General features: G+C 43.1%; 1 protein-coding gene across 1 annotated transcript in view; it reads left to right on the top strand.

Annotated features, from left to right (window-relative positions):
• The first annotated feature begins 6,884 nt into the window (after positions 1-6,884).
• The window catches only part of LOC124776715, a 59,006-nt gene continuing 38,559 nt past the window's right edge, over positions 6,885-27,331 (top strand). The window contains exon 1 of the mRNA XM_047251829.1: positions 6,885-7,002. The gene's annotated coding sequence lies outside the window, so the exon portion shown is untranslated. The remainder of the gene's footprint in view (positions 7,003-27,331) is intronic.

The raw sequence follows: 27,331 nt of genomic DNA, 5'->3' as shown, positions 1-27,331 counted from the left end.
CGTTTGAACTGTTCTGTTGCCTGGCACCATTTGGCGTGCTTGTGGTACACGCACGTCCGAAGGAACGTTGAATCGTAATTCGGAATAACACAGGTAGTGTAGAGAAGAAATTGAAAAAAAGTTATTAAGAGGATGCATGGGCAGAGACTCCCCAAAATTACGGAAGAACTAAAGATGGATGGGAAAAGACCTAGAGGGCGCCCAAGAATGGGAGTGAGAATATCTGTAGAAGGGAGAGGTGGAACCTGGCAGCAAGTGGAGGAAGAAAAGTGGTGGGAGGACCGAGCCAAATGGAGAGGACTCGACAGCACCCAGACCCGACAGTAGCTGGAGCGGGATTCGGATATAGATAGATAGATAGATAGGGTGTAATATCGTATTTATCCGCCGACATCGGACTTTCAAGTAAAATGTCTCCGATATACGGGAATGGACGTACGAGCACGGGTTGTAGACTCGTGGTTGACGACGTATGTCAGTTTGAGTCGGGCCGTGGGCAGAGTTCGGATAGCCTAAGAGTGGTAACTGCGGTCCGGCACAAATTTTCATTGTCGTCATTCCGCTGTACAGCTGATGGTTGTCCATAGCCGTAACTGTGAATATATTTCCTATGCACCAAAAATCTTGTGAAACTGTTGCCCCGTAGATAACAAAAGCAAGAATGGCTGAAATGCAGCAGTCCGGGACCTTACAGAAAGCTTGGGAATCACGTTATTAATAAAAAGTTTAAACTGTACTGACGTACACAAATCTGTCAGAAGATGGGCCGCAGCTCAACTTTGACCTCCACAGCGCCTCCTCCTATTCATTGCTGCTTCTTGGTACGACATCTCTTTCCTCAGTCTGTCAGCATGCAACATCATCGCCCACCTCTTCTATTTTTGTCTTATATTCTTCCTTGAACAATTAACTTTTTGAAAACAGTTTTTCCTTAGAATGTGTGCAGCACTTTTCGCTTCCTCCTTTTGTAGAACTGCATCGGTGTTCTTGTTTTTCTTCTCGTTTCCTGTTCTTTCGAACACTTTATCGTTCCTCACATTATCTGCTTATTTCATTTCCTCCCTTCTTCACAACTGTCAGATTTCAAAACTTTCTCAGTATTTCTCCTCTTTCTTTCTTTATGTCCAAGACTCGCAAGCGTATACAACGACCATTCAAGTACAGATTTTACAAATCTCTGTCTTAATTCGAATCTACATTTATGTATAAGTTCCGTAAGGCACTGCACAGTGCAAGACGGAGAGAAAACGGTACCAGTGTTCTAGAGTTTCTTTCCTGTTCGATTCACGTACTGAGCGAGGGAAGAATGATCTCTAAGCCACTGTATGCGGCCTAATCTCTCTTACTTTGTTGTCGTTATTGTGGTGTATTATTAAGTATTCTTCTATCACTTTTACTTTTAAAAAGACGATAATTGCCGAATTCTATGATGTTATTGTCTGTCATTCGTGTTTCTTGTAGTGTCAAAATTTGATTCTTCTGTTCTTCTAATGTATCGCCCAATTTATGAAGTTTACTTGGTTTCAAAAGTGTCTCTGTCTTATGTGTTAAATGTATTCGTTTTGGTTTCAAGTTGGCCGGAGGAGTCTGAATCTCATTGCATATCATCCTGGCAGCCCCAGAATCCGGCAGAGCAGCTGCGCCAGTAATACTGGCTGTGGATTGACCGCCTGGGGTAATGCTGTGGTTATCAAAATGCTCCATGATGATTGTACCTGGAATCAGGTGGGGTTGAGTAGACTCACTGAATGAACTCACAGTATTAAAACTAGAAGGGCTGGTTCCAGTGTATGGATTTCAGCGGCAAAACTGGTGAATAGACACTGACCACTTTGCCACTTGCTACAAGACAGACCCACTGTGGGTTTGGTTTTATTTTGCCTTGTCCTGGACTGCTTATTCTGTATTCGCAGCTGTCCGCCATATCTGATGGAACGTTCACCCACGCAATACCCTAGGCAAGGTCGGCTTTTTCGACTTTTAGTTACAGAGTCTTGAAGCCTGGAGACTGCACACTAAATTTTTAGCATTAGCTAATTTTATTCTCTGTAATATTTGGCGAAGTAATAATTATGATGAAATAATATTACACCAATTTCATCTCGATACGCATAGCAGTTCAAAAGCCACGTAGGGCAGATATATGATAAATGAAGCATTTACAGACATACATTTATTAGAACGTTTTTACTTTCATTAACTTTAAGAAGTACTTGTAAATTCCTGCAAGTCTGTTCTTCAACGCCCAATATAATAATATAATCTATAAACATCACGTCATATAAAATTATAACTGCAGCTGTATACTTGAAGTTAAATGGCAATTTTTCGAGTTTCATAACGATTACTTTCAAACATACTTCGCTTGTTTCTGTATTTTAATTAATCTGTGTTGTAAAACTACTTTGCCTGTTTCGCTGAATTGTGGATAGTCTGGTAAATTTATTCTGTGGAGGCTTTAGAAACTTTAGCCATTTTACTCAACAAACTTTGCTTTTCATCTCAGTTCCTGTGGTCCAGTAACTGTACGTTCCATAACACTGGCCTTTCCTGATACAAATTAATTAATTCAAAACTGCCTCCTTCGAGTTCACTTCTTGGAAGCTTTCTTCATTACCTCTTTTGTCGACACACCGCTAGCATTCCCTCATAGTGTGTATCCATCATGACAAGTTCCAACTGTCCCTAAAATGGCAGCACATTCTTATAGAGCACCTCGTTGCGTTGTTGTACCGGCGCAGTGAATAGCACGGAGGTTTTTCTTCCTAATTTTCATGTGAAAGTCAGATCAAGTCTCTACAACTACATATTTTTAAATTTTCGTTTGTTAATTCAATATAATATGTCTGTCATGTGTAGCATTGTTTAAATCTAGAACATTCTAACTAGTTCGTTTAGGAGGTAGAACGAGCGATTCCTTCGCTCAGAAGTATACCACGGCCATATATTATGGCTCAAAACAGGCAATTTTGTGGGTAGTTTCATGTAATGTATGCATGAGTACGATAAATATATTACAAATATGTTGTAGTATACAACCTGTGAAATACGACATAAATCATGGACGCAGTATGGCCTCTCAGCACTCTCCGAGTACTCTCAGCATCTTCAGACAGTGCCGGTATATATATATATATATATATATATATATATATATATATATATATTTTTTTTTTTTTTGTCTTAGAGCTACTGCGAGTAGCTCTCCAGATACCGTGAACGCGATAGGTCTAAACTCGCAGGGCACAACTATCAGAGCTGTTGCCGCACTCTGAGACACTGCCGGCGAGCCGACTGCCGGTGCTTCTTACACGACACGTGTTACTCGCCAAAACTCTCTGACCATGGGTAAACTCTCAGTTGTGTACCTAGCTTTGCGTCCCCGTTGGCAGTCACCATGCCCACACCACACGAGACACCGCCTAGGCTGCTGATCGGGGACCGCACCCCACCATGTCTCCTTCACTAAAAACGATGGAAACTTTCTTGCACTACCAGCGTTTAAACCAACTACCCCACCGTCGAGCGTCAGTGCGTAAGCAAACATTAGCGGACCCATTGCGCAGAGGCGGCTATTGCTGAGATGACTCGGATGCACTCGGTATGCATGCGACAGCATGGGTTGGGTTCGGTTGGTTGGGGGAAGAGACCAAACACAGAGGTCATCGGTCTCATCGGATTAGGGAAGGACGGGCAGGGAAGTCGGCCGTGCCCTTTCAAAGGAACCATCCCGGAATTTGCCTGGAGCGATTAAGGGAAATCACGTAAAACCTAAATCAGGATGGCCGGACGCGGTATTGAACCGTCGTCCTTCCGAATGCGAGTCCAGTGTGTTAACCACTGCGCCACCTCGCTCAGTTGCATACCTAATATGTCCCAAAACACTGCGCATAAAAACGGGAGTTTCTCGTGATCATACTTCTTCTTCTGTGGGTGATAAGAAGATAAGGTCAAGTGTTTTGTATAGTCCTTGGGCTAGGAAGGATCATCTTAGTGTCACTTCCTCCTGCTTAGGCAAATGGACAAAAAGGGTTAGTTGTGTTTACATTTTATGTGGTCTGTGGTGACCTTGATGGGGCTTTTGGGGACGCCATAAATTCATGGGCTGTTCCTCGGAAACTGCCACAAAATGGGTTTTTACTACCCCAAAGCCCATCAGAGGATTCCAAGGCCGCTACGCACAGCAAATGGATTTCGAACAACCTTTAAAATTTTCTTGATATATTTATCCTTTTCCAAGACAGAGAAGTTCAAAGTTACTCTAATTCTACACGTAAAATCCAATATGTGGCGAAATTTAAATGACCAATAAACGCATCAAGTTCTCAAATTTTAACGGTGTATTCTCTAGGCATTTGACTAAAAGAGCCATCTCCTCGTTTTCAAAGATCTTTATCTGTTACCGAGAAACACAGCAAAAACTTGTTTTTCAGTTACCAAAACTCAAGCGCGGATTTCTAGACGCCTATGCATGGGAAAGACAGTAGTTTTTACAATGCATTCCTAAGATACCGATCTCTAACAACGTAGAAAATTTTCTTCATACCTTTATCCATTACCGAGCTACAGAGGTAAAAGTTACCTTACTTGTACACGTAAAATCCGAAGTGACGCGAAAACGTAGTTTATAAAGTGACATACTGTAATGGTACTTGAATTACGTAACCATTACGGCACCTCACCTCAACCTCTCGATACCAGCAATACTCTACTCTATTTCTGTAAATTAGTTAACATATTTCTGAGACAACATTCAGATTTGATTTCATTAATGTAGAGGTACTTTGATACATCGATATGTTTATATTGCAATGATATTATTTTTATGTGTATTCTTTCTTTTGTCACTATGATCTTTGACGTACTTGTAACTCTGATTTTTGGGCGCGTAAGCGGTTATTAGAGAGTCAAGTCTTGGTTGTCATGTTGAAAAGACGCAAATTGTAGTCAGCTTATGTAATGTGAACTTCAATAGTGAGGAAGACATTTTCAAGTATGTTTTATATTGTGTAGTGATGTTTTGTGTGTTACGTGATATTGCAACAAAAGTAATAAAAAAGAAGTGTAACTTAAATTCGGAGTGCTGATTACTTTTTTTGCATCATCATTGTTCTAACTTTAAAGGTTTAATCTTCAAGAATGGTTTCTGAAAAACATCTATAAAACTTTTGAATATCGATGAATAGCACCTAGGCCTCTTTGCATCCGAGCTTGGAATCATCACCACCTAGATTTTCGACGTTTGAGCCATGAGTTCACAACCAGACCAGCGTGGGAAACACGGAAAGATGAGTGCCTAGTTTGTTCATTATTTCATGAAATGACTTTATTAACTGTGCTCTAATGACACCTGCCACATAATATAACTTTGTTGTTGCCCGAAAATGCAGTATTTAGCAGCGTGAGCAACACCATAATCATAATTAATTTTTGACCTTTGTTGTGGTAGGGTTGTTAGAATACCAAGAACAAATAACCTGTATAGTGGCTACGTTGTTATCTAGGAACTTCATCTGCTTCAATAAAGCACATACAAAATTGTTTGCACTTGAAATCCGGAGACGTAAAATTAGTTTTTCGTTATTTCAGTTGCACATAGGTGAACTGTCTACATTTCACTGACCAAGAAATAGCTTTTCAAATGAGTTACTAGCCCTGCTGCAGCAGTGAAAAGGAGGAAACCAGCGAAAAAATGCTCCCATCGAGCACAAGAAAGGGTATAAGTTTCGATTCATTTAAAGGAATCTGAAAAGTAGGGTACCAGCAGTCTCATTCTACCTTCCTCAGCAACTTTAAAATTTTTCCCAATAATTATGGTATTTGTGCTTTTTTATCCTGAGAGAGATGAAGACAGTGGTAGTGGAAAAGAGACGGAAAAGAAATAAATACCGTAAGATAGTGGATAGTGGTTGTGTTATAGAAAGAGTGAAGGAAACAACTACAGTGTGAGAGAAAGAGAGGGACATAGTGGCAGTGGAACATACCTGACAGTGACAGAAGTGTGCTAGGAAAAGAGCGAAGGAGACAGTGATGGGGAGGGGATAAAGAGAAAGGGAAATTGGAAGTGGGTGAGAGCTACTGATTAAGAGGGAGTGTATGAAAGTGACAACAAGGAAGAGAGGGGCAGTGACAGTGAGACGAGATAGCAACAGTGGGAAGGAGTGAATGAGATACTAGCAGTAGAAGAGAGCAAGGGGGAGACGGCACTATTAGGACACAACGAAGGAGACCGTGAATGTGGCACGGCAAAAAATGACAGAGAGACGAAAAGAGATAATGACAATGAGTTGGGGTGAATGAGTGAGAGAGGATGGGCAAGTGGGAGTCGATGGGTGTGGGCGACTTATGGCGGTGGGCTAGCGGGTGTGAGGGAGCTGCGGTTGGCGGAACTCGTGGGAGTATGAGGTGAGATGTACTTTAAAAATTTCCCCAAAAATTTTCGCATGCGAAATATTCGCGCTTTTTTTAATGATACTGAAGAAGATAGAATGGGACAACTGGTACCCAACTTTCAGTCAAAGTCTTTTAAACAAACAGGAAGATGTTCGTATTTTCTGTGCTCCGATAGGAAAATTTTTCCGCTGGTTCCTGTATGTTCGATATTCCGTACGGCAGCAGCACGGGAGAGGTAAGTGGAAGCGTATAAACGGGGCTTAGTAAGTTTACACGTTTCGTGTAGTTCTCAGCTGAAGACTACTCGAGCGATGACTCTTTCGTTCCTCTCGTCGTACCGGCTTTTCCGCAGCAGCCAGCTGACCAGCAAACGACGCGGTAGGCGATGGGAGGAGGCAGCCCCGGATTGGCGGAGATTCGCACCAAGGACGATTCGCAGCGCGCCAACGGAGGTAGACGGCTGCGGCGGTGGGGCGGAGGACCACGTGATCGCCCGTCGACGCTCAGCGCCGGGACGCGTGCTCACCTGACGTCGTGGCCAGAAGCGAAGCCGGAGTCTCCAGCGAAGAACGGCCGCGGCGTCCTACACTTCTGCCATCCTCGTCAAAAGTGAGTCCTCAGCGCAATCCGGCTGAGTTTTATGTTGGTTACGAATTAGTTACGAGGGGGTCACGACCTGTGCAAAGACTTACCTGGCTAGAACCTTATGGCGCCAGAAAGCAGTGTTCGCTGTTTCAGTTACTATGTCAGCTAACGGTGATTTATAATTGTATGGCGTACTTCCGATTTTGTTCAATAACGCTAGGAGGACACTGCAGTGGTACTTCGCTATTAGACGCTATTTCGTCGCGGGTCTAGTGCCAGAGTGCGAGACTGTTGATTTTTGAGGCGTTGTTCCCTACGTGTTTCTACAAACAACATAACATTTGTAAATATTACTTCAGCTATCAGTCGCCTTTTTGAAATTTTATTGGCAAATCTAGATTTCAGTTAGAAACTAGCCATTCTCAATGCACTATCGTTTTTTATCAATGCATGTAACGCCTGTTGGCCGGGCTTCATCCACAGGTCATTGAACACATTAGTATTCAATACATTAGCATTCAAGAAACTGTGGATGAAGCCTGGCCAACAGGCATTACATGCATTGATCAAAAATGATAGTGCATTGAGAATGGCTAGTTTCTAACTGAAATCTAGATCTGCCAATAAAAATTGAAAAGGACGACTGATAGCTGAAATCTATTATTTGCAAGTCAATAACGGTCGCTGCATGCGAGAGCCTCTGAATGGAGGGTAACCTGATGAATATAACATTTTATAAAACGCGTGACACACAGTTGCTGACTCAATTTGTATTTTATTCCGACCGAGTTCGGTCATAAAACATGTTCACGCTCCTGTACGAAATATAAAACAAAAATCGTGTCAAAATGCAGAAAAGATATGATCTATAAGATCACAAGATTATTTCGAATGTAATAACAGAAAAATTATTTACGCCGAAAATTGAATCTGCAACCAACATTACATGCCATAAGTAAGAGTATCGTTCATTTCGAACCATTAGAAGTACGCCACCTGTGTGAAAAACAAATAACTGAAGAGAACCAACACAAGACATACAATGGCATCACACGGGTATAACTCACAGTAAACAACAATTCAGAGATATTATATTCGTAGTCAATATCAAGATAACACTAATCATATGTCTCCTAACCAAACATATTCCAACCGAACATCTTCAAAAAAGAAATAAACATTTAAAACAAAATTTCATAAGTTTTTTTTACACATACGTAATTACACTACGCTAACAATACCCTTTGTCGTCATAAAGACTAAAGAATGAAATCTTTACAGTAAAATATAACAAGTTATCAGTATGGGGTAAATACCATGCAGAAAATATCCAGTTCATGCTAACATACATAGCTAAAAGTTATTAAATCAGTTTACAGATTTTTTTTTTTTTGGGAAAAGTACCGTCCAGTAAAGCAATAACTATTAAACACCCCAGTATATGAATCATCTTCAGTAAAGTCAGCCAGAAATTACCATAGCCATGATAAGAACAGCTATGGCCCATTAGGGAACCATCCCATGGCATGATTGTTACATTCTAAATAATCTTTGTGACCCTGTACGTGATTTCTTTTCTGCATTTTGATATAATCTTTGTTTTGTATTTCGTACAGGACCGTGAATATGGTTTATGGCCGAAACCGGTCAAAATGAAACATAAGTAAAGTCAGCAATTGTGTGTAATGCATTTTATGAAGTATTTACAAGCCGATAATTGCATTAACGAAATATTTAAACAGATTAACATGTCGTTGGGTTCCAGACCACACGTTTCGAAGCTTAGAGTAAGAAGTTAATATGATGCAGCATTAACTACACCGTATTTAAATATGGCGTTCTTTGCCTCTGAACACCCCTAACGCTTCTTAAGCTACTGAATAAGGTCACCATCAAGAGAGCGGACGAACAGTCGTATTTTTAAGGTACATAGGCCAACAGTTTTTTTCTTTTTTCTTTTTTTCTTTGGCTGTGTAAGAGTCAGTCATGCAAAATACTTAGTTTTCTTTCCTGTTACAGTGGCAGTACACTTTTGGCTGACAGTTAGTTTCGGATGCTTTCACACCAAATCATAATACCATAAATTACAGGAACAGTACGTCAATCTAAATAGGCAGTACAATTTAAAACCGGTATTTAATGAGACAGTACCGTGTAACGTGTTTACCAGTACTGGAGTTCATGTGCTTCTTTGCAGTAAAAATATGAAAATGATAAGGCTTCAAAACCCTTTCCCTTGCACGTACACAGTCATAACGTAACACTAGAAAAGCGCAGGTTCAAATGGTTCAAATGGCTCTGAGCACTATGGGACTAAACTTCTGAGGTCATCAGTCCCCTAGAACTTAGAACTACTTAAACCTAACTAACCTAAGGACATCACACACATCCATGCCCGAGGCAGGATTCGAACCTGCGACCGTAGCGGTCGCGCGGTTCCAGACTGAAGCTCCTAGAACCGTTCTGCCACTCCGGCCGGCGAAAGCGCACGGTCACATTAACAAATTATACCACAGAAATAAAACTAAATTCGGAGTAGAGACATTAGTCATGGTGCCCAGCAAGGTTCAGTACTTGGCCGATTCCTGTTGTTGACCAACGCTCATAATTCATCAGGGACATTGCAGAATACCTGATATCCTATTGTGTTCACTGAGACACATGTAATCTGATAAAGAGTCCGAAGACATCCGTAACAAACAAAGGGAGGAGAATAATGGAACAGGTTTGAAACTGGTTCACGGACAACAGGTTGAACCTTTATTTTACAAATACTCGTTTTAAGAAAAAGTTTCCTTAGGGGGCTGTCTACGGCTGATACGCATTTTTAAAAAAGCGTAGGTGCATCATTAACTGTACAACTGTATATTTTCTACCGGTTTCAGTTACAACTACCATCTGCAGAGGAGAAAACTATAAGGATTTTGGAACATATATTGTGTTCGAACACAATGAATAACCTCGAAGAAAACGGTCTATTGACACACAGTCAACGTGGGTTTAGAAAACATCGTCCCGGTGAAACACAACTAGTTCTTTATTCACATGAAGTGTTGAGTGCAATCGACAAGGGATTTCAGATTGATTCCGTATTTCTGGATTTCCGGAAGGCTTTTGACACTGTACCACAAAAGCGGCTCTTAGTGAAATTGCGTGCTTATGGAATATCATCTCAGTTATGTTCTGTATTTGTGATTTCCTGTTAGACAGGTCACAGTTAGTAGTAATTGACGGATAGTGATCGAGTAAAACAAAAGTGATTTCTGGCATTCCCTAAGGTAGTGTTATAGGCCCTTCGCTGTTCGTTATCTGTATAAACCATTTGGGAGACGTCATAATCGAGTGACTGCGTGTGAGATCGCTCTCTAAGTTTTCATATATTTTTTAGGTTTCAGATACATATTTTAACGATTTTTGTGATAATATTTACTATATAAGTGACGTATTAGTGGTTTCTTCATTCACCTCTGCCTTTCTTGTGTTGTGACCCGATATTTGTGAGTGTTTCGTATCGAGCAACTTAACCTCTTGCTCGTGTTTACATTCCGCGCTGACCAGTTGCAGCTGTAGCGGGGCATCGAAAGCTAAGTACTAATTAATTGTTTGTGTATAGTAGTTTATTTAGGAACTTTAGTAGTCTTCAACCGGTGTTCTTGGTGTTTTCTGGTGAAATAATGTCAGAAGAACCTTTTGGGAACTGTTTACAGCTTCGTTACTGTGTCATTAGACGTTTGATTCTCTTTCTGTATTAGTCTTTTGTTATATTCACATTTGTTGTTTATTAATACTGTTAATAATAGTAGTTACTTCCCTTGTAGAGTAAGTTTGTGATTATTGTAGTCAGATTTTTAACATCTTCTTATTGTAGTAGCGGAACTTAGAAAAAGTAAAATTTTACCATGAGTGAGAAGTGTGGGCTTTGCCGTAGGTTCGTGAGAAGTGGATTGTGGTGTGAGACTTGTTCGAAGTATTTTCACAGGGGGGAATGTAGTGGGGAAGCCGGTGGGCATTCTGCTGAGATCCTCTCCTGGAACTGCAGGTTATGTAGCAAGAGTAAGTTGATAGAGGAGCAGGAGCGTAAGATCTGTGCCCTTCAGGTGCAGTTGAAAAACGCACAGGAGGAGCTAGATAGGATGAGGAGGGAGAAGGGGGTTGGGGAATGGGAGCTGGCTGTTGGCAAGAGATCTGCTAGGAGAAGGAGATTTTCAGATAGTTTTACTATTGGTGTTTACAATAGATATGACCAACTGTCAGAGTCTAGTGGAGAGGAATCTCTAGTAGCTGTAGATGTAGGAAGTATGCAGCAGACCTCAGTAGTTACGGTGGCTAGAACAGTTGCAAAGTCGAAGAGGAAGAAGAAGGTTCTGCTGTTAGGTAGTTCTCATGGCAGAGGTGTAGGCCAGCAGTTGCAGGAAGTGCTGGGGAGTGAGTACCAGGTCACCAGCATTGTGAAGGATTGGCTCAGGTGACTGTTAACATAGGGGGGGGGGGGGGGGGCTATGTAGGGATTTTACTAAAGAGGATCAGGTAGTGATTGTGGGTGGGGATGGTAATAGTTTTGATAGGGATGGGGAGTATAACATAGATGGTGACCTGGAAAAGATAGCCACTCAGACTGGCAACACGAATGTGCATTTCGTGGAACTGTTTCAGCGTCACGATCGGCCTCATCTGAATACAGCCGTCAGACGTAATAACATGAGACTTGGGGGTGCGCTGATGACAGAAAGCATGGGCCACATTTCAGTGGTGTCGGTGGAGTCTATCAGCAGGACGGGTTTCACTAGACACGGCCTGCACCTCAACAGGTATGGGAAGGGGAGGTTGGCAAAGCTTATAGGTGACAGCATAGGTGGGATTGGTGGGATCACTCATGGGAAAATTCCTGCAGTAGTGGGTGTTAGAGCTGCACCTTTTTTAGATTGAAGTCAGCTGATAGGTATTCCTGCCTAAGGGAAGTCTCTCTAACAAGGGAATCACTTTTGACAAAGCTTAGGTATCCGAGTAATGAGGGAATTAGTATATTTCATCAAAATATACAAGGTATTAGAGATAAAGTAAGTGAACTGCTTATAGATGTTGACTCTGAAATTATTGGTATATCTGAACACTTCTTAAATAAGGAGATAATTCAGAGGCTTCCTTTACCAGGATACAGGTTGGCTGGCTGCTTTTCGAGGAGCTCTTTGCGGTGTGGGGGAGTAGCTATGTATGTGAAAAACGGCATCACATTTGAGTCAACTGATGTTTCAAAGTACTGCACTGAAAAGATGTTTGAATGTTGTGCAGGTGTGGTTAAATTTAACGGAGCTAAACTTGTAACTGTTGTTATTTATAGACCCCCAGACTCCGATTTCACAACATTTTTGCTAAAGCTAGAGGAGGTTCTTGGTTCACTTTATAGGAAATACAAAAAGTTAGTTATATGTGGTGACTTCAATATTAATTGTATAAGTGATTGTGCAAGGAAGAGGATGCTGGTAGACATGTTTAATTCATATAATCTTATGCAAACCGTATTCTTTCCAACGAGAGTGCAAGGGAACATTCCTTATTACTAGAAGGGCATTCTGTTAGCAGAAAGGTGAATGGCCTTTCAGATCATGGTGCGCAAATTTTAACTTTAAAAGATTTTTATGCTGCAACACGTGTTAAATATAGTCATCAGCTGTTCAGGAAAGCTGATCCAGTTGCTGTAGAGACCTTTGTAAACCTTATAAAGGAACAAGAGTGGCAAGATGTTTATAGCGCTGATACAGTAGACGATAAATATAATGCGCATTCAAATCTCTGCTTAAAACTTTTATGTGCTGTCACTTGGGTGTGGTGACTCGGGTCGAATACTGGCTTATTCAAACTATGCAGTCTCCAGCTGCCCCGTCCCCTCCCACGGGGGTCCCTTCCCAGTGGTGTTGGCCCCACACACTCGACCAACAATCTAAGATGGTTCGAAAGAGTGTTTTGTATGCAGTCTCCTTTTGCAGACATAACATTTTCTCTGTATTCTACCAGTGAATCAAACCCTGTCACCTTCACTGCCTGAAAAAAAAAAAAAAGAAAAAAGGTGATGCGTCAAGAAGACTTGCTCAGACATCGATGTAACACCGTAAATGTACACATCATCGGCGGCTATCGATATGATAAGAGTGGAATTCTCTGTCACAGATAGAATGACCAACACAGTCCATTAGTGCAGTTGATGTCTGTTATTGTTGCGAGCACTGATGAGGTATAGAAGGAGTGTGAGTGCTCAAACGCTGGGTGATCGCTGTGAAGGGCACGAAGACGCCCCATGCTCCTGGGAGACAGCGTCATCAACATCTGTCATTACAACTGGAGTTTCATTTTGGGTCTACATTTGGCCAGCTGGTTGAACTGTGCAGTCCAAATTTTTGGGACATTTGGATGTGACAATGGCCGGATGGGAACATTAGGGCAGGTATATTCGTCATCAAGATTCTGGTCGGCCATGTCTGACCACCACATGGGAGAATCGCCCAATTTTGTACCAGGCACATCGTAGTCCCTTAAAATCTGTGCATGTCAACTGAGAATAAGTAAATGACTCCCTGCAATAGTCTATGTCATCACGCCCTATTGGTCAGAGACTAGCAGCACCCTACTAGGGGGCTACCGTCCCATGTGTGGGCTCTGCTGTCAACGCCAAAAACACCAGCGGCTGCGTCAGGAGTGGTACCGTGACGAGGAAGCGTGGACTGCTGATGAAGGGGGTCCAGTGTGTTCAGCGATGAATTACGGTTCTGTGCTACCCCGGATGACCACCGTCGTCGAGTCTGGTGGCTACCTTCCAGTGTTTTGGAGAGACACTGAGCCTTCATGGCGTGGGGAACCATCGGATTTGACCTCACGCAATGACTGATAGCGAACGAGGGAACTGTGATGACACAAAAGTCACAGGCGTCCTACTTCCTTATGTCTTACCTCTCATGAGACAGTGTAGTGATGCAATTTTTCAACAGGATACTGTCCATCCACACTTGGAGGAGGGCCTCTGTGAACTGTCTGCGTGATGTCGATGCACTCCCAGGCCAGAAAGATCCCAGATGTGTCTCCGAGAGAGCACGTGTGGGACCAGCAAGTGCAAGTATCCAGAATCTCAAGGACCAGTTAGAACAGCTGTGGGCCAGTTCGGCTCAGGAGTGCACACATTTGCCTCGCCAGCCAAATCAGTGCATGGATGCAGGCCAGAGCAGTTGAAACGTCACACTGATAAGTGAGCTCATGCTGAAAAGTTCTTCGCAAATTTGACTCGCTATTGTAATCACTGAAATGTCATCAAATACCCTCCCAACTCAAGAAATTTCATTTAATTTCCTCCTCCTCCTTCGTGTGCTTCACATCTTTTGTCAGTCAGTGTACCGTATCTATACATCAGCCTATGTCATCGTTCCATTTCATATCTTCTCATATTGTTAGTACTAGGTATTTGCATCATTTGGCTGATTCTAATTGTGACTCACTGGTATTGTAGTTCATAGGACATTACATTTTCCGTTTTGTTGCATTCACTATTTTACATTTGCGAAAATTGAAGGTAAGTTTCCAGTCTTTGCACCACTTTGAAACTTAATCAATAACTGAATGAAAATTTGAGCTTTTTTTCAGATATACTTCTTTACAGATAACTCCATAGTTTGTAAAAAGTATAAGGTTGCCATTAATAACATACGACAGGTCATTGATGTATAACGTAAACGCCAAGCAACCAAATAATTTACATAGGCCATTCTTGAAGCTATTTCTATATAGCATATTAATGACTCTCCATCTAAGACAACACACAGCTTTTTACCTACCAAGTAATCGTCAACCCAGTCACAAATTTTATCTGATCCCTCATAAGATAATGCTTTCGTTAGTAAGCGTTAACGTGGTACCAAGTGAAATGCTTTTCCAACGTCGAGATCTACTACATCCACCCGATCACCTTGCCCCATGTCTTCAGGAAGTCTTGTAACCGAACGACCTACTTCGCCGGGACAGCGTCTGTCACGAGAAACGGAGATAAAAGAAACGAAGGTTGGTGATAAAACCTGAGTGGTTAGGTCGCGTGATAACATCACTCGGAAGATTTTATCACCGGTGACAACGGCAAGTAAAGCCTTCAGTCTTAAGTAAAACAGAAATTGTTTACTTTCTCGTCAGAAGAGAGAATCACTTTGAAAAGTCTTGACAAAAACTTTTTACACTGAACGCAGTACATCACTTTACACAAGAGCTTGGACTGACGTTTCCTTGTATTTACCCATGTATCTATATGGCTGTGTAAGATATAAATACAGTCACCACATAGGCTGATTTAGTTAGTAGAACACATTGACTGAAACACCGATGTGATTCTTTTTTGTCACGCTTGTTCCTAAATCAACCTTGAGCATCATTAAATTCGAGTTGGGTTAATCTTCTGTAAATTAGTAGAATGACTTATTTCTTGGTTTATTCGAACTTAAATTTTGATGGGTTAACTGTGACACTCCACTCTGTCGTTTCTGTTTTAGAATTTTATTGTCAACTGTACTGGTCTATGCCGTCAGTGGTATCAGTTAACGGCAGGAGTTGGTACTGGCGAGGCGCACGTTCCAGAGTCACCGAAGGCTGTTGAAATCTACGAATGCGTGTGGTGCATACAGGCTCTTTCTTACTCCTACGCAAGCCACTTCTACGGGAAGTATCTCATTCTTTTGATGATGATACAGCCATGTCAAATATGCAGGGTATGCGCAGACAGTTGGCTGAATACGTAAATATCACCTCTTAGGCTGGGGAAATACAACTAAAATAAGGGAGCAGTCCAGGAAGGTAATGGTAATCGTAACTTTTCTCAAGTGAAGTACACCATCCCCCGCGGGTTGTTCTAGAATTGTAAGATGTATTATTCAAACTTTTTCTTAGTAATTTCTTCTCCAATTTATTTTTGGCTGGTTGAAAGCAGTCTGAAGCACCTTATTTTTACATATCAGAAGGATTCTCTCCTGAGAGGACTTTTTATGCAAGTGACAGCTGACTGTATTGAGGGTTGGGCTGTTTTGGGGGAGGAGACCAGGCTGCTAGGTCATCGGTCTCATTGGATTAGGGAAGGGCGGGGAAGGAAGTCGGCCGTGCCCTTTAGAAGGAACCATCCCAGCATTTGCCTTTAGCGATTTAGGGAAATCACGAAAAACCTAAATCAGGATGGCCGGACGTGGGACTGGTGAAATTAAATCAAGATGAAATAAAAAGACGGTTACAAGAAACTGCCATACATTTGTGGACTGTTAAGTTCCACAATGTAGCTACAGATGATTATTTATGGGTCCTGGAACATGCAGCTAACTGAAACTAGTTGAAAATAAAACTAAGCAAAAAATTTTTACGAAAAGCAAATAAATAACTAAAACTGAGTACAGCAAATCTAAAATAACTAACTAAAATCCATATAACTTATTCAAATTAAGTATATCACGCCCCAAAATTATTATTGAATACATCTTTGTATATATGCATCGCTTTTCTTTGAAGCTACATTGCAAAGATTAACTGGTCACTTTGCATAACATTAGTTGGACGTTAGATGTGCCCTGGCCCAGTTTTGTCGCAACACAGAGATTTATTCATTTTAAGTCAGTTTTATTATCCTGTTACATTACGTAAATTCAGTTTTTGAGGACTACAGTAAGTGTCCATTTGTGATTCAAAGAAAGAATGTCAATACTAGAGCGTAATAAGTGGTGAACCAACTACCTGCACAGGCTGTTGTTGGCTACAGTACACCGTACACGATGTTAGAGAATTTTGTGGTTCTATATAGATTAATGTGTCACTTTGGCTAGTGGTGCTAACCCTGGAAAATGAACGCATGCACGAATAAATGAGGGAAGCAGAACAGCTGCACAAATTATGACCAGAGTTTAACGACGGCTTCAGCCTCTTTTGAAATGAAAGCTTACAGTGTGAAAATAGTACAAATGTGGTTAGGAAGCAACTGGGCATTGTTAAAAGCTCTATAAAATAACCAACTTAAAATTTATAAAAAATGTCGGCATTTAATGATAATAATTAATCTACGAAACGGTTTGCAGTCCACTAGACAGAGAGTCAGATTAATCTGCACAGCATCATAAAATTCTCAAACACGGTGTATGGCGTACTGTGGGCAAAGTACAGGCTGCATAGAATCATGAAAAACCACTGCAGTTTACTACTGTGTATCTCACAACATATGAAAGCTGTTCTCTTTAGCGCCTCTGATAATCTCCCAATGAACGAGGAACAATAAAAAATTACTTATTTGTAGTGAAATAAGGAGAGGTCAGAGACTGAAGATATGGTTTAGTTTAGATTATCATTCAACCATGCTGCAAAAGCGTAGAAAGCTAGAATTTCCATATTCCTCCGGATCCGTGAAATTATATGACACTGAAGACAGTTTAATTACCTTAGCGATATGACATTGTAAATTTGGATTCTTGGGCTTTACTCTACGATTTCATCAACGGAAATTTTTATTCCACGTTTTAAAAGCACTATTACTTAATTCGCACACCACTATCTTGACTTGATATTCATCATTCTCCTAGAGACTCTGCTCTTCAGCAAACTATAAAACTGTGAAGTTGCGCGACGAATAATATTAATTTTGGATAATTCTTTCGAAAAGATTTCTTCACGCTATTGTTTCACATATCAATAATTTTCACTTTTTCTCTGTTTCTCGCATATAAGGATTGATTATCTGAATTTAAGCGCAATGATATTTCTATGGATTCAAAGGTTTTACCATTATAGCCTTGCAAATAATTTCTCGCCTAGTGTGGTCAGAATGTGCTCTGCAATCTACTGCTCATATTTGTTACAAATGTAAGCATTACATTGCATATAATCTCTTCCTGCAGCAATGCAAGACGTAAGATATAATACGTGTATGCGAGGAGTCCTAGACACCAACACAATGATAGGCTTCTGCCATACTGAGAGACCTCATTTTGGGAGTGGGAGAGTGTGTTCAGGATCCCTGTCCATTTTTTTCATTCGATCCAAGCTAATTTTCAGTCTGTAACAATATTAAAGAACCGTATTCGACATCCAGATTAAGTCCAAGGCGTTCATTGAGCGTGACAATAAAACTGGCCACTCCTCAGAATACTAAGTCCGGCCATCTGCACAATCTGCAACACTGTAGGCTGCCAAAAAGTGTTGCCTTATGCCCGAGCTGTTGCAGTGCTGAACCTGTTCACGGTAGAGTGACTCTTCCTTCGTGGACGTGGTGGGGAGTAGATGTGAGCAGCAGCTTGCTCCTCGTTGCAGCAAAATACGCCGGCTGCCAGTCTGATATAGATGATAGACTGAGTAAATTGTCTAATTCTGGCATGGACGAGTTGGGTAAAAAGATAACCTTCAAATTCGTGGACGACCTAACGCTTTGGACGTGGATATTGGCTTTCATGATATAACTGAATTGAGAGGTAGTGAGGTTCTAGGTTTTCCATATGATTTCAGGGGAAAAGCCATTTATGTTAAAGTAAATAATGAAGAAACTTGTTTGAGAATTAAGGAAACCGCAGGGAATTCCTGCTAACTTATCTCGCTGAGTGCTGAAACTGTTAACATCGTCATCACATTTGTTGGTTTAGAATAGTAAGGGTTTGCAGGTTCTGGCGCAGTTTGATTTATTACTCCCGTTTCCAACGTATCACCATACAAAAGAATGGTTTCTGAGCCCCTCACCTTTCGCTTGTACTTCAACTGTCAGGTAATCGTCCTATTTATTTGGCAATATGAGCACAAACGAATGATTTATGACCCCCCCCCCCTCCTGTTTCCTTCCTCCATAGGACGGCTGTTGGGCAATTGTCCCGTTGGTTGGGGATATGGGTATAAGAAAACGATTTGTTACTCACCCACTCCTATCTCACCTCCATTAATCATAATTGTGTCTTGGCTACTCTAGGCCACCTGGGCAATTTTCCTGTTGGTTGGGGGATATGAACACAAAAGAATGACTGATGAATGCGCCCTCCCACCACCCTCTCATTGTGAGACGGAAAGGATAAAACAGAGCTAATAACTTGGTTGTGGACATGCTGCCGCTCTCCCAATTAGTGATAATTACACACTATGGGAGTGTACAAACAAAGGAAAATAGTTGGGCCCCCAGTTAATCATAATTGGGCACTGTAGGAGTTGTGCCAACTTGTGTGATATCGAGATCAAAGATGGTTGCCTCTATGACGTCAGGGGCACCTAAAAAGTAGGGGTGCTCCTCCAGAATTTCATGGGGATGCGAGAAATGGCGTACAGGTCAACATAATGGGATTGTACTCTAAGAGATAAAAAAAAGACTGCCACAAAATAGTTATGCAAACTGGTCACAAACTGATATTCATACAGGTGTGGATGGGAAACGCAAAAATGGAAAGTTTTGATGCTGATGGATGAATGTGTGATGCTGCAGCGCAATTTCACCTAGCAACTGGCAAGGATAATAAACAAGAGACAAGTCGATACAGGAGATAAAGCTTTGCAAATTTCATTCCGTGTACTCAGTTGGACAGCAACTGTGCCTCACAGGCAGACGCACTAACAATATATGCAGATGTCTGCATCTGAGAGAGGACGTGCAGTTGGGCTCAAAGAAACGTACCTGGCGAGTCGCTCGACATTTGAATAGGAGCGACGCCACTACTCTACGTTGACAGAAGGGGGTGAACGGTGGCCGAACACAGCGATGAGAAGGAAGTGGTGCACCTAGAGATATGACAGAACAAAGGGACCGGGCAGCCGATGGAGAGGCACTCACAGCCCCATCATCCATTCGTGCTTGAGTGACCACAAGGGTCGCTGATACCTGGCTCACAGAGTGGGGGCTGAGCTCTCGGTTTTCATTACGCCGACTGCCTCTTACCTCTGTTCACCAACAATCCCTTTTGCAATGGCGTTGGGGACGTTCAGCCTGGCATCTCACTGACTGGAGTAGGACTGTCTTCAGTTACCAGTCTCGCTTCGAGCTGAACCTCAATAACAAGTGAAGACGTGGCTGGAGACACCTCGGACAGCGGTGGGGCACCGGCGTGACTGAGGCCGGCCATACAGCCTGACAACCAGGAGTCGTGTTCTGGGGCGCCACTTGCTTTCATTGCATTGGTTCTCATCCGCGGCATCCATGCAACATAGTCGTCCATCCGACGATATTTTACGCCCCGTTTTATTGCCCTTCATTGCAAGCCATCGTGAGCTTACATTTTAGCAAGATAATGCCTGCGAGAGGTTCTACTGATCATCTTCGTTCTTGGCAAACCATACCTTGGCCAGCAAAGTCGCCGAATATGTCCCCAGCTGAGAACGTTTGAAGCACTGAGGGCAATGCCCTCCAATCGTGTCGACATTTTGACGATCCAATGCGCCAGTTGGACAGAATTTGGCTCGATATCCCTCTGGAGGGCATCGTACAACTCTATCAGTCAGTGCCGAGCCGAGTAACTGCCTGCATAAGGGCCAGAGGCAGACCGGTGTGTTATTGACATGCTCCATTTGTGAAGCTGTTTCTCTTAAATAAATCGTCTAATTTTTCTGAAATTGTAACCATTCGTTTGCTTGTGTATGTACATCACATATACCGATTTCCGTCCCATTCGGACAGTTCCTTCAAGATGCGTCTTTTTTGTCTCAGATTGTAATTAGGATTAATAATTACAGTTACGCTTCACCGCCAGTTTTTATTTGCGGCAATTCGGCATCGCCTGGCCTTACTGCTTCGATGTTTACGCTCTGGGGCAAAAGCGTGGACGCGGCAGCTGTTCAGCCTGGACGGGCTTGGCCGCACGCTCCCTTAGTTGTGTACTCGGAGCACTGAGCCACTCCGGCCAGTGTCGGGTCACAGCTGCAAGGCTAATAGTAATAATAACAGCACTGTTTAGAACAGTCCATTCAATTGGGTGATCCACATAAGGGTGCAACGCTTCTCCGGCGGCAGCCGTGGCTCTAAAGCTTGCCTCATGTAGTCATCTCAAGCATATGTGCGTGTGTCAATCCTCTGGCGACCGTGTCGTGTGCAAACAATTATGGTCGCACCAACCGCAGAGACCTTGTCGTAACGGTTAGTAGGCCTTGCCACGGCGACAGACAGCAATGGCGACTGCCAGCAGCTTCCAATTGAAGGTAATGCAGGCAACCACCTCCATCTCATGGAGCGGGCACATGTTTATTTCTCAGCGCACCTGCTGTGTAGTACGTATTAAAGAAATAGATGTTACAGATCCTCCCTCGGGTAAACAATATTGGGCAAAGAATTCCAGCAATTAATTTAGAGCCACACATTCATGAGCGTCTGACTTCCCTAGCTTTAATGTAACACTTCTGTATAATACACATGGATGATGGGGTCTCAATAGCACTTACCTGCACCTCACACCTGGATGCAGGATTGCAGGTACTGAGATATGCTATACATATGATGGAATCTGCGTCTCTTCGAAGGTCGAGGGGCTTCCAATAGGAGAACAAGGCGTTACAACCAGGACTCATAGTCCTTAACAAGAGTATGCTGAAAGCAATCTCATTGAAAGTTTAGACATTTGTCTTCATCACCGAGAGCGTATATGCACAGTGCTACACACCAGCTGGCCATCAGGACGTCAGAAAGCCAGTCATTCTCTCTCTGTCTCTCTCTCTCTCTCTCATCTGTTTCTGCCTTTGTCTGCAAGACAAAACAATAATTCTGAGAGGAGGCCGGTTTTATTGGCACTATAAAGCGAATGACTCTGACATTCTCTGCAGTGGATGGCAGGAGGCCAGGTTTTGTGTCAAACACTGCACGCTAAACTAAACCTTCTGTGTCTACCACGCCAATGAAAGAACGTATCACATAGATTCTACAAGTACAACATCTGAGACTTGTGAATCGACGAATATTTTTATAACCTTTATTCTTAAATAATGAGGAGTACATGACTCCATTAGCTTCTTCTCATGTCGTATCCAATTCGTCAGTGTATCTGTTATCATATGAAGTCTGTGAACAACTCATTCCTATACCAAACTTTTCTTTCTACATGAGTGGGCTTATGTCTGTCTTTAATAATTTTTGTCGTGCCCTTTGGCTGAGAGAGTGAGTGCTTCCTTGTTCTTGCATTAGACTTGCGGTCGGCACTGGTGGTAAAATACGAAATGAGACTTGTACTGGGAGGAAATCGAACACAGGTGTTTGGGACTAACAAGCAAATTCCCCAAACTCGGTGCCTAACTGTTAATGGTAATACGCTTGCTGAAAGATTGTTTCACTAGATTTTTAAACAAGAACAGTGTTAGAATAATGACAACGTTAGAAGAGCTGCCATGTGTTTCGAGAAGAAGCTTCACAGGTGACGGCAAAACTTGATTTCGACAGAAGCACTGAGCTTTTGTGGGCAGAGAAGTGAACGGGGTTCTTACTTTAGAGCTTACTCATTAGTATTGAGCTGCTCAAACTCGTGCACTGCACGTTGCAAAAAGTGTTACCAGTTTGTAGCTGTCTCACGCTCATCAAGAAACAAGTTTCGACGGACAACACAACACGAACAAGTTTATGCAGAGAAAATAAAGCGTTGCAGCAACCAGCACGAGGTCAGCCAGACAAGACACAAGCTCGTGAACTAGTGTGCAGCCTTCTCAATTTGTATGAGGTTGCGTGAAGAAAAACAGGAAATAGTTTAATAGGCAGGGAGACGACAAGACTGGAAAATAAAAATGTCCTTGTCCTTATTTATCGAGCCTTCCCACACTGGTACCAAAAACAACTCATGCCGTCGTTACGTAAACTTCCAAATAATTTGAGAATGTACAGGTTGCGAAATTTAGTATTCAGAGCTGTAGCATCTGCCAGGAAGAATGACGCTAACTCGGCTTGGCATCGAGACGAACTGAACCTGTATGACTGGCTTTTTTTTCCTGTAAAATTTATGACGGCATGTTTTCAGTGGTTGCAGATGTAAAGAACATGTTGACCAGGAAAACAGTCGAAATTGTCTGTGCAGGGGTACGTCAGGAAAGTATTGGCAAGATGCGATCTTGCATTATCTTGTTGAAATACAATGTGGAAGTAATTAAACTTCTTCTACTTGAGTCAGTGTACACAGAAAACTACGTACCATATGGTAACCAAACTTTATAGGAATAATATTCAGACAATGCGTTGCTGGATTTTCGTTGTTAGTGGTGTTCGTGTCATGACTTGCCGCTAGGTGCCGGTACTGGTACGGCGAAGTAGGGCTGAAACACAACCGTCCGTGTGCATCACGGTAGCAAAATGTCGGCGCTGGCCGGTGAGTAGGACTTTGTTCGTAAAGCTGTTTGATCACAACAGCTGCACACAATGCTGGTGCTCTTGACGAGTGCCCACCAACTAAAGGAATACGAAGAGGCCCTCTTTCCACATTGGGGTTAAAGAACATGATACAGAACTTGGAATTAATTGGTGATTTGTGAATTCCTCCTGGGAAAGGTCGACAGCCAATTGCGTTACAAATTGTTGAATTCACTGTTGCCGTGGTTGAGAATGCTGGATGGAATATGCGATAGTCAAGCTGTGCAAGAGCTGTGTCACGAAAGCTGAACATTCCGTGGTCCGCTGTAGTTTCAGGCAGCAGCAGATCAACCTCTAGTGTGGTTCCAGGCTATAATGGGTGCAGATGGTCATCATATTGGGCAACATTTGCAACCAGAAACATAAACATTGTACGCAATTAACAAATGTTGTCTTCTCATTTGGAAATTAAAAGGTGTTTGCTTCAATGGTTTATTCATTATTTCTCTTTCGCTTGTCCTTACGAATGTTTCCACAAAGTTTCATTGTCCTACGATCGCTAGTTTCTCATGGGAGCCGTCACAAGTAGCGAAAGTTTAATTACAGCTGCCCATTATAACGATACAGAGGCCTAGAAAACAGGGCTCTGGTACCAGCCTCAACACACCAGGAAAGCAACGGTTGTTGTCCAGATTTCCGACTATGCAAGCCGGAGGTGGTCGTTTTTGCACCCAACGCCAGTCGACACAACCACGCTAGGTGCTAGGCTGCTATGGCAACGATGACTGCAATCTGGCAACCTTCGTTGCCCTTGGAGTATGCACGCACTGATACATCCATCATAAACCTGCACGCAGACCGTCTGAAAACGCCATGTGGCGTCATTTCTGTGTCTAGGGTTGTTGTTGGTCGTACCAATCTCGGTGTTCCTCTACCTGTTGTTGTGCCAAGTGGATGTTCAAATGTGTGTGAATTCCTAAGGGACCAAACTGCTGAGATCATCGGTCCCTAGACTTACACACTACTTGAAACTAACGTAAACTAACTTACGTAAGAACAACACACAGCCATGCCCGAGGGAGGACTCGAACCTCTGACGGGAGGTGCCACACAGTCCGTGACATGGCGCCTCAAACCGCTCGGCCACTTCGTCGGCGCCAAGGGGAGATGTGACGATAATCGCCATTCTTAGGCCACGGTGCTCCAGATATGGTGACACTTGACTGTCTCCAAATAAGCCCATTTGATGACTCAAGGCACATGGTGTGTATGTCTAAGCCTTCACACCAGAGAGAAGAATATGTTTCTCCATTCGCGCGTGTAGTGTTGAGTATGGCCCTACTGAACCCATCTATTCCATTTTGGTATGATAGTTGAGGGACCCTGACCGATTCGAGCAGCAACATCGCCAGACCATAAACTGCTATGCCGATAGGCCAAAATTCTCTCTCAGTCGAAATGCAACAAATGCTGGTAGTCGTTTCCACTTCTTACATGTGGCATATCACATATATTTGGATGATAAATCTGCTGTGTTATGGGTCCTTATACACCGTTCAAAATAATTATAGAAACGTGACTCTGGGTGTGTGCCTTATTACACTGAACAATAACTGAGGCCTGAGTATGTTACCAGGTTACACCCCTATCTTTAAAAAGGGAGTACACAACAAAACGTCATTACGACCTCATTCATCTACGTAACAAGAAGTGAAATCTCCGACACGTGTCGAAAACAAAGCGGAAGCAATCATTCATCCTGTCTTCCCAGGTGGACTTTGAGAGCTTCAGTAATGTGTACGCCCTCCGTGTGTGTTTGTCACCGCCTGACACCTACCTGGTACGCTCTGCATAAGGTTACAGAGGTCACCCCGCGGTATTCGTCCCCATTCTTCACTGAGAGCCCTCTGTTGTGTACGACTTCGCACACAGTTGCAAGGAGAGGCGGTCTACGGAATTGGTGAAGCAGTTGTCATTGTGGGAAAAGCTGGACAGAGGCAGAAATGATTACTGAGGAAATTAACACAACACACAGAAGATTTATTGAACCTGTATTTCTCCAAGTGTACAACAACTCGTTACAAATAATACAGCAAGAAATAGGGTCCAGTTGTCAATGTCCACAATGAGGAGGCTCCAATTACGTGTGGCTGGCTGAGTGGTTGCCACTGGCAGTGCCGTATTGTGGCGGTGGAGATCCACAGTGCAGCCCTGCTGGAGGTTTGGCTCAGTGGGCCTGCAGCACTGGGACCGCCGGATTCCGCGTTAACGCTGCCGGCGTCTCATGGAAACTCACAGTTCTGTTACCAACTTTGGCACCAGTAGGGTGACACTGATAAGTGGTACCGCAGCCTTGGGTCTTCTTGTTTAGTCTGTAGGACCGGAACGACCACGAACACGCCTGGTAATCACGTCCCACGTATGCTCAATGGGGTTTACGTCAAGTCGCCTTAGACAGTCTGCAAACTCCTGTGAATATCTGTGATGCTCTGGTTTCCCGCCAAAAAGAACTCAATGTTTTGTTTGGAATTCATCTCCGCTACAGACACCATTTTGAAGGCAAGACATAGCGCCGCCACCTATCGAAAGTTGGTGAAACTAAAGTCCCACAACAAATTCAGCATTTTTTCAACCGAAGTTGGCTGAGAAATACATTTGTTGCATTACTTACTGAATGCCGCTAGTTGTACACCTTGCGCCAGTTTGAAGTTTGTTAAATAGTTTCGTAGGTTAGAGTTCGGAAGGGCAACAATGTAGAAGTTTTCCTCATTCGTTTACCACTGCCACGCTTTTCATCTACATCTACATGTACATTAATACTTCGCAAGCCACCCAACGGTGTGTGGCGGAGGGCACTTTACGTGCCACTGTCATTACCTCCCTTTCCTGTTCCACTCGCATATGGTTCGCGGGAAGAACGGCTGCCGGAAAGGCTCCGTGGGCGCTCGAATCCCTCTAATTTTACATTCGTGATCTCCTTGGGAGATATAAGTAGAGGGAAGCAATATATTCGATACCTCATTCAGAAACGCACCCTCTCGAAACCTGGCGAGCAAGCTACACCGCGATTCATAGCGCCTGTCTTGCACAGTCTGCCACTGAGTTTGTTAAACATCTCCGTAACGCTGTTACGCTTACCGAATAACCCTGTGACGAAACGCGCCGCTCTTCCTGGGATCTTGTCTATCAGCTCCGTCAACCGACCTGGTACGGATCCCACACTGATGAGCAATACTCAAGTATAGGTCGAACGAGTGTTTTGTAAGCTACCTCCTTTGTTGATAGACTACATTTTCTAAGGTCTCTCCCAATGAATCTCAACCTGGCACCTGCCTTACCAACAACTAGTTTTATGAGCTCATTCCACTTCAAATCGTTCCGTACGCATACTCCCAGATATTTTACAGAAGTAAGTGCTACCAGTGTTTGTTCCGCTATCATATAATCATACAATAAAGGATCCTTCTTTCTATGTATTCGCAATACGTGACATTTGTCCATGTTAAGGGTCAGCTGCCACTCCCTGCACCAAGTGCCTATCCGCTGCAGATCTTCCTGCATTTCGCTGCAATTTTCTAATGCTGCAACCTCTCTGTATACTACAGCATCATCCGCGAAAAGCCACACGGAACTTCCGACACTATCTACTAGGTGATTTATACACTCCTGGAAATGGAAAAAAGAACACATTGACACCGGTGTGTCAGACCCACCATACTTGCTCCGGACACTGCGACAGGGCTGTACAAGCAATGATCACACGCACGGCACAGCGGACACACCAGGAACCGCGGTGTTGGCCGTCGAATGGCGCTAGCTGCGCAGCATTTGTGCACCGCCGCCGTCAGTGTCAGCCAGTTTGCCGTGGCATACGGAGCTCCATCGCAGTCTTTAACACTGGTAGCATGCCGCGACAGCGTGGACGTGAACCGTATGTGCAGTTGACGGACTTTGAGCGAGGGCGTATAGTGGGCATGCGGGAGGCCGGGTGGACGTACCGCCGAATTGCTCAACACGTGGGGCGTGAGGTCTCCACAGTACATCGATGTTGTCGCCAGTGGTCGGCGGAAGGTGCAC

Source organism: Schistocerca piceifrons, chromosome 2 (assembly GCF_021461385.2).
Source record: "Schistocerca piceifrons isolate TAMUIC-IGC-003096 chromosome 2, iqSchPice1.1, whole genome shotgun sequence".
NCBI classification, from domain to species: Eukaryota; Metazoa; Arthropoda; class Insecta; order Orthoptera; family Acrididae; genus Schistocerca; species Schistocerca piceifrons.
The sequence above is the reverse complement of the archived record's forward strand: the minus strand, read 5'-3'. Positions and strand labels throughout refer to the sequence as shown.